This window comes from Schistocerca gregaria, chromosome 7, assembly GCF_023897955.1.
Source record: "Schistocerca gregaria isolate iqSchGreg1 chromosome 7, iqSchGreg1.2, whole genome shotgun sequence".
Taxonomy (NCBI): Eukaryota; Metazoa; Arthropoda; class Insecta; order Orthoptera; family Acrididae; genus Schistocerca; species Schistocerca gregaria.
In genome coordinates this window covers 6364205-6375035 of record NC_064926.1, presented here as the reverse complement: position 1 = coordinate 6375035, position 10831 = coordinate 6364205, and the positions used below count along the sequence as shown (strand labels likewise).

General features: G+C 46.0%; 1 non-coding gene across 1 annotated transcript; it reads right to left on the bottom strand.

The window, feature by feature from the left end:
• Positions 1-686: 686 nt before the first annotated feature.
• Trnak-cuu (transfer RNA lysine (anticodon CUU)) lies at positions 687-759 on the bottom strand. Its single transcript has one exon. It is a non-coding gene; the product is annotated as a tRNA-Lys (tRNA).
• Positions 760-10831: the final 10072 nt, after the last annotated feature.

The window sequence follows — 10831 nt, the reverse complement described above, 5'->3', positions numbered from 1 at the left end:
TTCTGCAGAAGCGGCGGCGGCGGCGACGACGACGACGACGACGACGACGACCGCGAGAGGCTCTGAGATATGTGAGAAATACATCTATAAAATGTAATTCAGACTGCCCCTTCCCACTTTATGCTGTACCGTTTTGGCAAATGCTTTATCTGCGCCATTCGCCTTAATCACATCTGAGAGTAATTCTTAAAAAAAAACGCCTGTCGCTAATTGTTCGTCATCACAGATACTGTTTGCTATACGGCCACGACGCGCAACTGATTTCCGAAATTCATCTTTCTCCTGTGTGGATGGAACGTCCGATGCCTGGTTTATTAGAGCAGTGCTCTACCACTGAGCTAAAGAGGTGCGACCTAGCGGTACTCTTGGGTACTTCGTCCTTACGGTCGTCTGCATCATCAGACTTCAGCTGACAACACTTCATATTACCGGCTAATATTTGCAGCTATGGCGACCCATTACTGCTTGGCTACACATCTGACACGTAACCGATGTGCTCTCCAAACAACAACACTTGCATTTCAGAATATGTCTTCCACACATGTCTACAAAATCACCTTCACATTCAAATACAGTTTCCTTGTGACTGACAGAGACGTAGGCAAAGTTTAAAGTTGCTATTTCCATTACATCTCCTTAATCAGAAAAACGGTAATTTATATCTGCAGCAGAACAAAATTCCATTCCGCCCAGCGTGTGGCTCGAACCCACGACCATAGGATTAAGAGTCTGACGCTCTACCGACTGAGCTAGCCGGCTACCTCGGTGAATACCTGCCTGATAGCACGTCACACAGTACTCGTTTGGGTTGGGTGGTCCCATACAGAATCTCTCCATGCTGCCTAATGTTTTCCTAACGTCACACTCGTCACGAACTTCACTTTTATGTCATAATCATTTCTGAGAGGTAAAGAAATTGCATGACAGCATGCAGAGCTAGTGGCGTCAAAATTAACACACATACTTTATGTGACTCAAAAGCCGAACGAGTTACTTTCCGACGTTGTTTTAGATGTGCAAGTGCCAGTCAAAACTCGCGGTGTCGGCACTCTGCCGACCATTTCGCTAGTTAACACCGGTCTTGTTGTGTGTGTTTCAAGCTCAAGAGCATTTTGAAGCAAAAAATGGTCAACAGCAACATTCAGACGGTTTCGTACTGCTCAATTGCTCCATTAAAACGGTATGTTTCTTTTTCAGAACTGGAAAAAAACGAGCGTGACAACATACGAACCTGTAATCATCAGATCCGAAGTCCGACGCCTTATCCATTAGGCCACATGGTCACTGACGACCAACTATAACATGTGTACGACTCATCTCGAAACGCTCACACCCCTGAGGATTTGTGTTTTCGTTTTACACAGCCGCTGCCCCTTGCTCTTTCCCACCCATTCGTTACATTCAAACTCTTACGAGACCGACCAAATATAGACTGAGAAACAAGACCACACACTTTGTGCATTCGGAATCGAAGGTAGGGCGTCCCTCGCCGCATTTGCTACGATGGCCATTTGCTACTTCTGCAGAAGCGGCGGCGGCGACGACGACGACGACGACGACCGCGAGAGGCTCTGAGATATGTGAGAAATACATCTATAAAATGTAATTCAGACTGCCTCGTCCCACTTTATGCTGTACCGCTTTGGCAAATGCTTTATCTGCGCCATTCGCCTTAATCACATCTGAAAGTAATTCTTAAAAAAACGCCTGTCGCTAATTGTTCGTCATCACAGATACTGTTTGCTATACGGCCACGACGCGCAACTGATTTCCAAAATTCATCTTTCTCCTGTGTGGATGGAACGTCCGATGCCTGGTTTATTAGAGCAGTGCTCTACCACTGAGCTAAAGAGGCGCGGCCTACCGGTACTCTTGGGTACTTCGTCCTTACGGTCGTCTGCATCATCAGACTTCAGCTGACAACACTTCATATTACCGGCTAATATTTGCAGCTATGGCGACCCATTACTGCTTGGCTACACATCTGACACGTAACCGATGTGCTCTCCAAACAACAACACTTGCATTTCAGAACATGTCTTCCACACATGTCTACAAAATCACCTTCACATTCAAATACAGTTTCCTTGTGACTGACAGAGACGTAGGCAAAGTTTAAAGTTGCTATTTCCATTACATCTCCTTAATCAGAAAAACGGTAATTTACATCTGCAGCGGAACAAAATTCCGTTCCGCCCAGCGTGTGGCTCGAACCCACGATTAAGAGTCTGACACTCTACCGACTAAGCTAGCCGGCTACCTCGGTGAATACCTGCCGAATAGCACGTCACACAGTACTCGTTTGGGTTGGGTGGTCCCATACAGAATCTCTCCATGCTGCCTAATGTTTTCCTAACGTCACACTCGTCACGTACTTCACTTTTATGTCATAATCATTTCTGAGAGGTAAAGAAATTGCATGACAGCATGCAGAGCTAATGGCGTCAAAATTAACACACATACTTTATGTGACTCAAAAGCCGAACGAGTTACTTTCCGACGTTGTTTTAGATGTGCAAGTGCCAGTCAAAACTCGCGGTGTCGGCACTCTGCCGACCATTTCGCTAGTTAACACCGGTCTTGTTGTGTGTGTTTCAAGCTCAAGAGCATTTCCAAGCAAAAAATGGTCAACAGCAACATTCAGTCGGTTTCGTACTGCTCAATTGCTACATTAAAACGGTATGTTTCTTTTTCAGAACTGGAAAAAAACGAGCGTGACAACATTCGAACCTGTAATCATCAGATCCGAAGTCCGACGCCTTATCCATTAGGCCACATGGTCAGTGACGACCAACAATATCATGTATACGACTCATCTCGAAACGCTCACACCCCTAAGGATTTGTGTTTTCGTTTTACAAAGCCGCTGCCCCTTGCTCTTTCCCACCCATTCGTTACATTCAACCTCTTACGAGACCGACCAAATAGAGACTGAGAAACAAGACCACACACTTTGTGCATTCGGAATCGAAGGCAGGGCATCCCTCGCCGCATTTGCTACGATGTGTTTTCTTTTTACAAAGCCGCTGCCCCTTGCTCTTTCCCACCCATTCGTTACATTCAACCTCTTACGAGACCGACCAAATAGAGACTGAGAAACAAGACCACACACTTTGTGCATTCGGAATCGAAGGCAGGGCGTCCCTCGCCGCATTTGCTACGATGGCCATTTGCTAGTTCTGCAGAAGCGGCGGCGGCGGCGACGACCACGAAGACGACGACGACGACGACGACAACCGCGAGAGGCTCTGAGATATGTGAGAAATACATCTATAAAATGTAATTCAGACTGCCTCGTCCCACTTTATGCTGTACCGCTTTGGCAAATGCTTTATCTGCGCCATTCGCCTTAATCACATCTGAGAGTAATTCTTAAAAAAAACGCCTGTCGCTAATTGTTCGTCATCACAGATACAGTTTGCTATACGGCCACGACGCGCAACTGATTTCCAAAATTCATCTTTCTCCTGTGTGGATGGAACGTTCGATGCCTGGTTTATTAGAGCAGTGCTCTACCACTGAGCTAAAGAGGCGCGGCCTAGCCGTACTCTTGGGTACTTCGTCCTTACGGTCGTCTGCATCATCAGACTTCAGCTGACAACACTTCATATTACTGGCTAATATTTGCAGCTATGGCGACCCATTACTGCTTGGCTACACATCTGACACGTAACCGATGTGCTCTCCAAACAACAACACTTGCATTTCAGAACATGTCTTCCACACATGTCTACAAAATCACCTTCACATTCAAATACAGTTTCCTTGTGACTGACAGAGACGTAGGCAAAGTTTAAAGTTGCTATTTCCATTACATCTCCTTAATCAGAAAAAACGGTAATTTACATCTGCAGCGGAACAAAATTTCGTTCCGCCCAGCGTGTGGCTCGAACCCACAACCCCAGGATTAAGAGTCTGACGCTCTACCGACTGAGCTAGCCGGCTACCTCGGTGAATACCTGCCGGATAGCACGTCACACAGTACTCGTTTGGGTTGGGTGGTCCCATACAGAATCTCTCCATGCTGCCTAATGTTTTCCTATCGTCACATTCGTCACGTACTTCACTTTTATGTCATAATCATTTCTGAGAGGTAAAGAAATTGCATGACAGCATGCAGAGCTAGTGGCGTCAAAATTAACACACATACTTTATGTGACTCAAAAGCCGAACGAGTTACTTTCCGACGTTGTTTTAGATGTGCAAGTGCCAGTCAAAATTCGCGGTGTCGGCACTCTGCCGACCATTTCGCTAGTGAACACCGGTCTTGTTGTGTGTGTTTCAAGCTCAAGAGCATTTCCAAGCAAAAAATGGTCAACAGCAACATTCAGACGGTTTCGTACTGCTCAATTGCTACATTAAAACGGTATGTTTCTTTTTCAGAACTGGAAAAAAACGAGCGTGACAACATTCGAACCTGTAATCATCAGATCAGAAGTCCCACGCCTTATCCATTAGGCCACATGGTCACTGACGATCAACTATATCATGTATACAACTCATCTCGAAACGCTCACACCCCTGAGGATTTGTGTTTTCGTTTTACAAAGCCGCTGCCCCTTGCTCTTTCCCACCCATTCGTTACATTCAACCTCTTACGAGACCGACCAAATATAGACTGAGAAACAAGACCACACACTTTGTGCATTCGGAATCGAAGGCAGGGCGTCCCTCGCCGCATTTGCTACGATGGCCATTTGCTAGTTCTGCAGAAGCGGCGGCGGCGGCGACGACGACGACGACGACGACGACGACGACGACGACGACGACGACCGCGAGAGGCTCTGAGATATGTGAGAAATACATCTATAAAATGTAATTCAGACTGCCTCGTCCCACTTTATGCTGTACCGCTTTGGCAAATGCTTTATCTGCGCCATTCGCCTTAATCACATCTGAGAGTAATTCTTAAAAAAAACGCCTGTCGCTAATTGTTCGTCATCACAGATACAGTTTGCTATACGGCCACGACGCGCAACTGATTTCCAAAATTCATCTTTCTCCTGTGTGGATGGAACGTCCGATGCCTGGTTTATTAGAGCAGTGGTCTGCCACTGAGCTAAAGAGGCGCGGCCTAGCCGTACTCTTGGGTACTTCGTCCTTACGGTCGTCTGCATCATCAGACTTCAGCTGACAACACTTCATATTACCGGCTAATATTTGCAGCTATGGCGACCCATTACTGCTTGGCTACACATCTGACACGTAACCGATGTGCTCTCCAAACAACAACACTTGCATTTCAGAACATGTCTTCCACACATGTCTACAAAATCACCTTCACATTCAAATACAGTTTCCTTGTGACTGACAGAGACGTAGGCAAAGTTTAAAGTTGCTATTTCCATTACATCTCCTTAATCAGAAAAACGGTAATTTACATCTGTAGCGGAACAAAATTCCGTTCCGCCCAGCGTGTGGCTCGAACCGACGACCATAGGATTAAGAGTCTGACACTCTAGCGACTGGGCTAGCCGGCTACCTCGGTGAATAACTGCCGGATAGCACGTCACACAGTACTCGTTTGGGTTGGGTGGTCCCATACAGAATCTCTCCATGCTGCCTAATGTTTTCCTAACGTCACACTCGTTACGTACTTCACTTTTATGTCATAATCATTTCTGAGAGGTAAAGAAATTGCATGACAGCATGCGGAGCTAGTGGCGTCAAAATTAACACACATACTTTATGTGACTCAAAAGCCGAACGAGTTACTTTCCGACGTTGTTTTAGATGTGCAAGTGCCAGTCAAAACTCGCGGTGTCGGCACTCTGCCGACCATTTCGCTAGTTAACACCGGTATTGTTGTGTGTGTTTCAAGCTCAAGAGCATTTCCAAGCAAAAAATGGTCAACAGCAACATTCAGACGGTTTCGTACTGCTCAATTGCTACATTAAAACGGTATGTTTATTTTTCAGAACTGGAAAAAAACGAGCGTGACAACATTCGAACCTGTAATCACCAGCTCCGAAGTCCGACGCCTTGTCAATTAGGCCACATGGTCACTGACGACCAACTATATCATGTATACGACTCATCTCGAAACGCTCACACCCCTGAGGATTTGTGTTTTCGTTTTACAAAGCGACTGCCCCTTGCTCTTTCCCACACATTCGTTACATTAAACCTCTTACGAGACCGCCCAAATATAAACTGAGAAACAAGACCACACACTTTGTGCATTCGGAATCGAAGGCAGGGCGTCCCTCGCCGCATTTGCTACGATGGCCATTTGCTAGTTCTGCAGAAGCGGCGGCGACGACGGCGACGACGACGACGACGGCGACGACGACGACGACGACGACGACGACGACCGCGAGAGGCTCTGAGATATGTGAGAAATACATCTATAAAATGTAATTCAGACTGCCTCGTCCCACTTTATGCTGTACCGCTTTGGCAAATGCTTTATCTGCGCCATTCGCCTTAATCACATCTGAGAGTAATTCTTAAAAAAAACGCCTGTCGCTAATTGTTCGTCATCACAGATACTGTTTGCTATACGGTCACGACGCGCAACTGATTTCCAAAATTCATCTTTCTCCTGTGTGGATAGAACGTCCGATGCCTGGTTTATTAGAGCAGTGCTCTACCACTGAGCTAAAGAGGCGCGGCCTAGCGGTACTCTTGGGTACTTCGTCCTTACGGTCGTCTGCATCATCAGACTTCAGCTGACAACACTTCATATTACCGGCTAATATTTGCAGCTATGGCGACCCATTACTGCTTGGCTACACATCTGACACGTAACCGATGTGCTCTCCAAACAACAACACTTGCATTTCAGAACATGTCTTCCACACATGTCTACAAAATCACCTTCACATTCAAATACAGTTTCCTTGTGACTGACAGAGACGTAGGCAAAGTTTAAAGTTGCTATTTCCATTACATCTCCTTACTCAGAAAAACGGTAATTTACATCTGCAGCGGAACAAAATTAAGTTCCGCCCAGCGTGTGGCTCGAACCCACGACCCTAGGATAAAGAGTCTGACACTCTAGCGACTGGGCTAGCCGGCTACCTCGGTGAATAACTGCCGGATAGCACGTCACACAGTACTCGTTTGGGTTGGGTGGTCCCATACAGAATCTCTCCATGCTGCCTAATGTTTTCCTAACGTCACACTCGTCACGTACTTCACTTTTATGTCATAATCATTTCTGAGAGGTAAAGAAATTGCATGACAGCATGCGGAGCTAGTGGCGTCAAAATTAACACACATACTTTATGTGACTCAAAAGCCGAACGAGTTACTTTCCGACGTTGTTTTAGATGTGCAAGTGCCAGTCAAAACTCGTGGTGTCGGCACTCTGCCGACCATTTCGCTAGTTAACACCGGTCTTGTTGTGTGTGTTTCAAGCTCAAGAGCATTTCCAAGCAAAAAATGGTCAACAGCAACATTCAGACGGTTTCGTACTGCTCAATTGCTACATTAAAACGGTATGTTTCTTTTTCAGAACTGGAAAAAAACGAGCGTGACAACATTCGAACCTGTAATCATCAGCTCCGAAGTCCGACGCCTTGTCAATTAGGCCTCATGGTCACTGACGACCAACTATATCATGTATACGACTCATCTCGAATCGCTCACACCCCTCAGGATTTGTGTTTTCGTTTTACAAAGCCGCTGCCCCTTGCTCTTTCCCACCCATTCGTTACATTCAACCTCTTACGAGACCGACCAAATATAGACTGAGAAACAAGACCACACACTTTATGCATTCGGAATCGAAGGCAGGGCGTCCCTCGCCGCATTTGCTACGATGGCCATTTGCTAGTTCTGCAAAAGCGGCGGCGGCGACGACGACGACGACGACGACGACGACGACGACGACGACGACGGCCGCGAGAGGCTCTGAGATATGTGAGAAATACATCTATAAAATGTAATTCAGACTGCCTCGTCCCACTTTATGCTGTACCGCTTTGGCAAATGCTTTATCTGCGCCATTCGCCTTAATCACATCTGAGAGTAATTCTTAAAAAAAACGCCTGTCGCTAATTGTTCGTCATCACAGATACTGTTTGCTATACGGTCACGACGCGCAACTGATTTCCAAAATTCATCTTTTTCCTGTGTGGATGGAACGTCCGATGACTGGTTTATTAGAGCAGTGCTCTACCACTGAGCTAAAGAGGCGTGGCCTAGCGAAACTCTTGGGTACTTCGTCCTTACGGTCGTCTGCATCATCAGACTTCAGCTGACAACACTTCATAATACCGGCTAATATTTGCAGCTATGGCGACCCATTACTGCTTGGCTACACATCTGACACGTAACCGATGTGCTCTCCAAACAACAACACTTGCATTTCAGAACATGTCTTCCACACATGTCTACAAAATCACCTTCACATTCAAATACAGTTTCCTTGTGACTGACAGAGACGTAGGCAAAGTTTAAAGTTGCTATTTCCATTACATCTCCTTAATCAGAAAAACGGTAATTTACATCTGCAGCGGAACAAAATTCCGTTCCGCCCAGCATGTGGCTCGAACCCACGACCCTAGGATTAAGAGTCTGACATTCTACCGACTGAGCTAGCCGGCTACCTCGGTGAATACCTGCCGGATAGCACGTCACACAGTACTCGTTTGGGTTGGGTGGTCCCATACAGAATCTCTCCATGCTGCCTAATGTTTTCCTAACGTCACACTCGTCACGTACTTCACTTTTATGTCATAATCATTTCTGAGAGGTAAAGAAATTGCATTACAGCATGCAGAGCTAGTGGCGCCATTCGCCTTAATCACATCTGAGAGTAATTCTTAAAAAAACGCCTGTCGCTAATTGTTCGTCATCACAGATACTGTTTGCTATACGGCCACGACGCGCAACTAATTTCCAAAATTCATCTTTCTTCTGTGTGGATGGAACGTCCGATGCCTGGTTTATTAGTGCAGTGCTCTACCACTGAGCTTAAGAGGCGCGGCCTAGCGGTACTCTTGGGTACTTCGTCCTTACGGTCGTCTGCATCATCAGACTTCAGCTGACAACACTTCATATTACCGGCTAATATTTGCAGCTATGGCAACCCATTACTGCTTGGCTACACATCTGACACGTAACCGATGTGCTCTCCAAACAACAACACTTGCATTTCAGAACATGTCTTCCACACATGTCTACAAAATCACCTTCACATTCAAATACAGTTTCCTTGTGACTGACAGACGTAGGCAAAGTTTAAAGTTGCTATTTCCATTACATCTCCTTAATCAGAAAAACGGTAATTTACATCTGCAGCGGAACAAAATTCCGTTCTGCCCAGCGTGTGGCTCGAACCCACGACCCTAGGATTAAGAGTCTGACAGTCTACCGACTGATCTAGCCGGCTACCTCGGTGAATACCTGACGGATAGCACGTCACATTTTACTCGTATGGGTTGGGTGGTCCCATACAGAATCTCTCCATGCTGCCTAATGTTTTCCTAACGTCACACTCGTCACGTACTTCACTTTTATGTCATAATCATTTCTGAGAGGTAAAGAAATTGCATGACAGCATGCAGAGCTAGTGGCGTCAAAATTAACACACATACTTTATGTGACTCAAAAGCCGAACGAGTTACTTTCCGACGTTGTTTTAGATGTGCAAGTGCCAGTCAAAACTCGCGGTGTCGGCACTCTGCCGACCATTTCGCTAGTTAACACCGGTCTTGTTGTGTGTGTTTGAAGCTCAAGAGCATTTCGAAGCAAAAAATGGTCAACAGCAACATTCAGACGGTTTCGCACTGCTCAATTGCTACATTAAAACGGTATGTTTCTTTTTCAGAAGTGGAAAAAAACGAGGGTGACAACATTCGAACCTATAATCATCAGATCCGAAGTCCGACGCCTTATCCATTTTTTTTCTTTTTTTTTTATCCATTAGGCCACATGGTCACTGACGACCAACTATATCATGTATCCGACTCATCTCGAAACGCTCACACCCCTGAGGATTTGTGTTTTCGTTTTACACAGCCACTGCCCCTTGCTCTTTCCCACCCATTCGTTACATTCAACCTCTTACGAGACCGACCAAATATAGACTGAGAAACAAGACCACACACTTTGTGCATTCGGAAACGAAGGCAGGGCGTCCCTCGCCGCAATTGCTACGATGGCCATTTGCTACTTCTGCAGAAGCGGCGGCGGCGGCGGCGGCGGCGACGACGACGACGACGACGACGACGACGACGACGACGACGACCGCGAGAGGCTCTGAGATATGTGAGAAATACATCTATAAAATGTAATTCAGACTGCCTTGTCCCACTTTATGCTATACCGCTTTGGCAAATGCTTTATCTGCGCCATTCGCCTTAATCACATCTGAGAGTAATTCTTAAAAAAACGCCTGTCGCTAATTGTTCGTCATCACAGATACTGTTTGCTATACGGCCACGATGCGCAACTGATTTCCAAAATTCATCTTTCTCCTGTGTGGATGGAACGTCCGATGCCTGGTTTATTAGAGCAGTGCTCTACCACTGAGCTAAAGAGGCGCGGCCTAGCGGTACTCTTGGGTACTTCATCCTTACGGTCGTCAGCATCATCAGACTTCAGCTGACAACACTTCATATTACCGGCTAATATTTGCAGCTATGGCGACCCATTACTGCTTGGCTACACATCTGACACGTAACCGATGTGCTCTCCAAACAACAACACTTGCATTTCAGAACATGTCTTCCACACATGTCAACAAAATCACCTTCACATTCAAATACAGTTTCCTTGTGACTGTCAGAGACGTAGGCAAAGTTTAAAGTTGCTATTTCCATTACATCTCCTTAATCAGAAAAACATTAATTTACATCTGCAGCGGAACAAAATTGCGTTC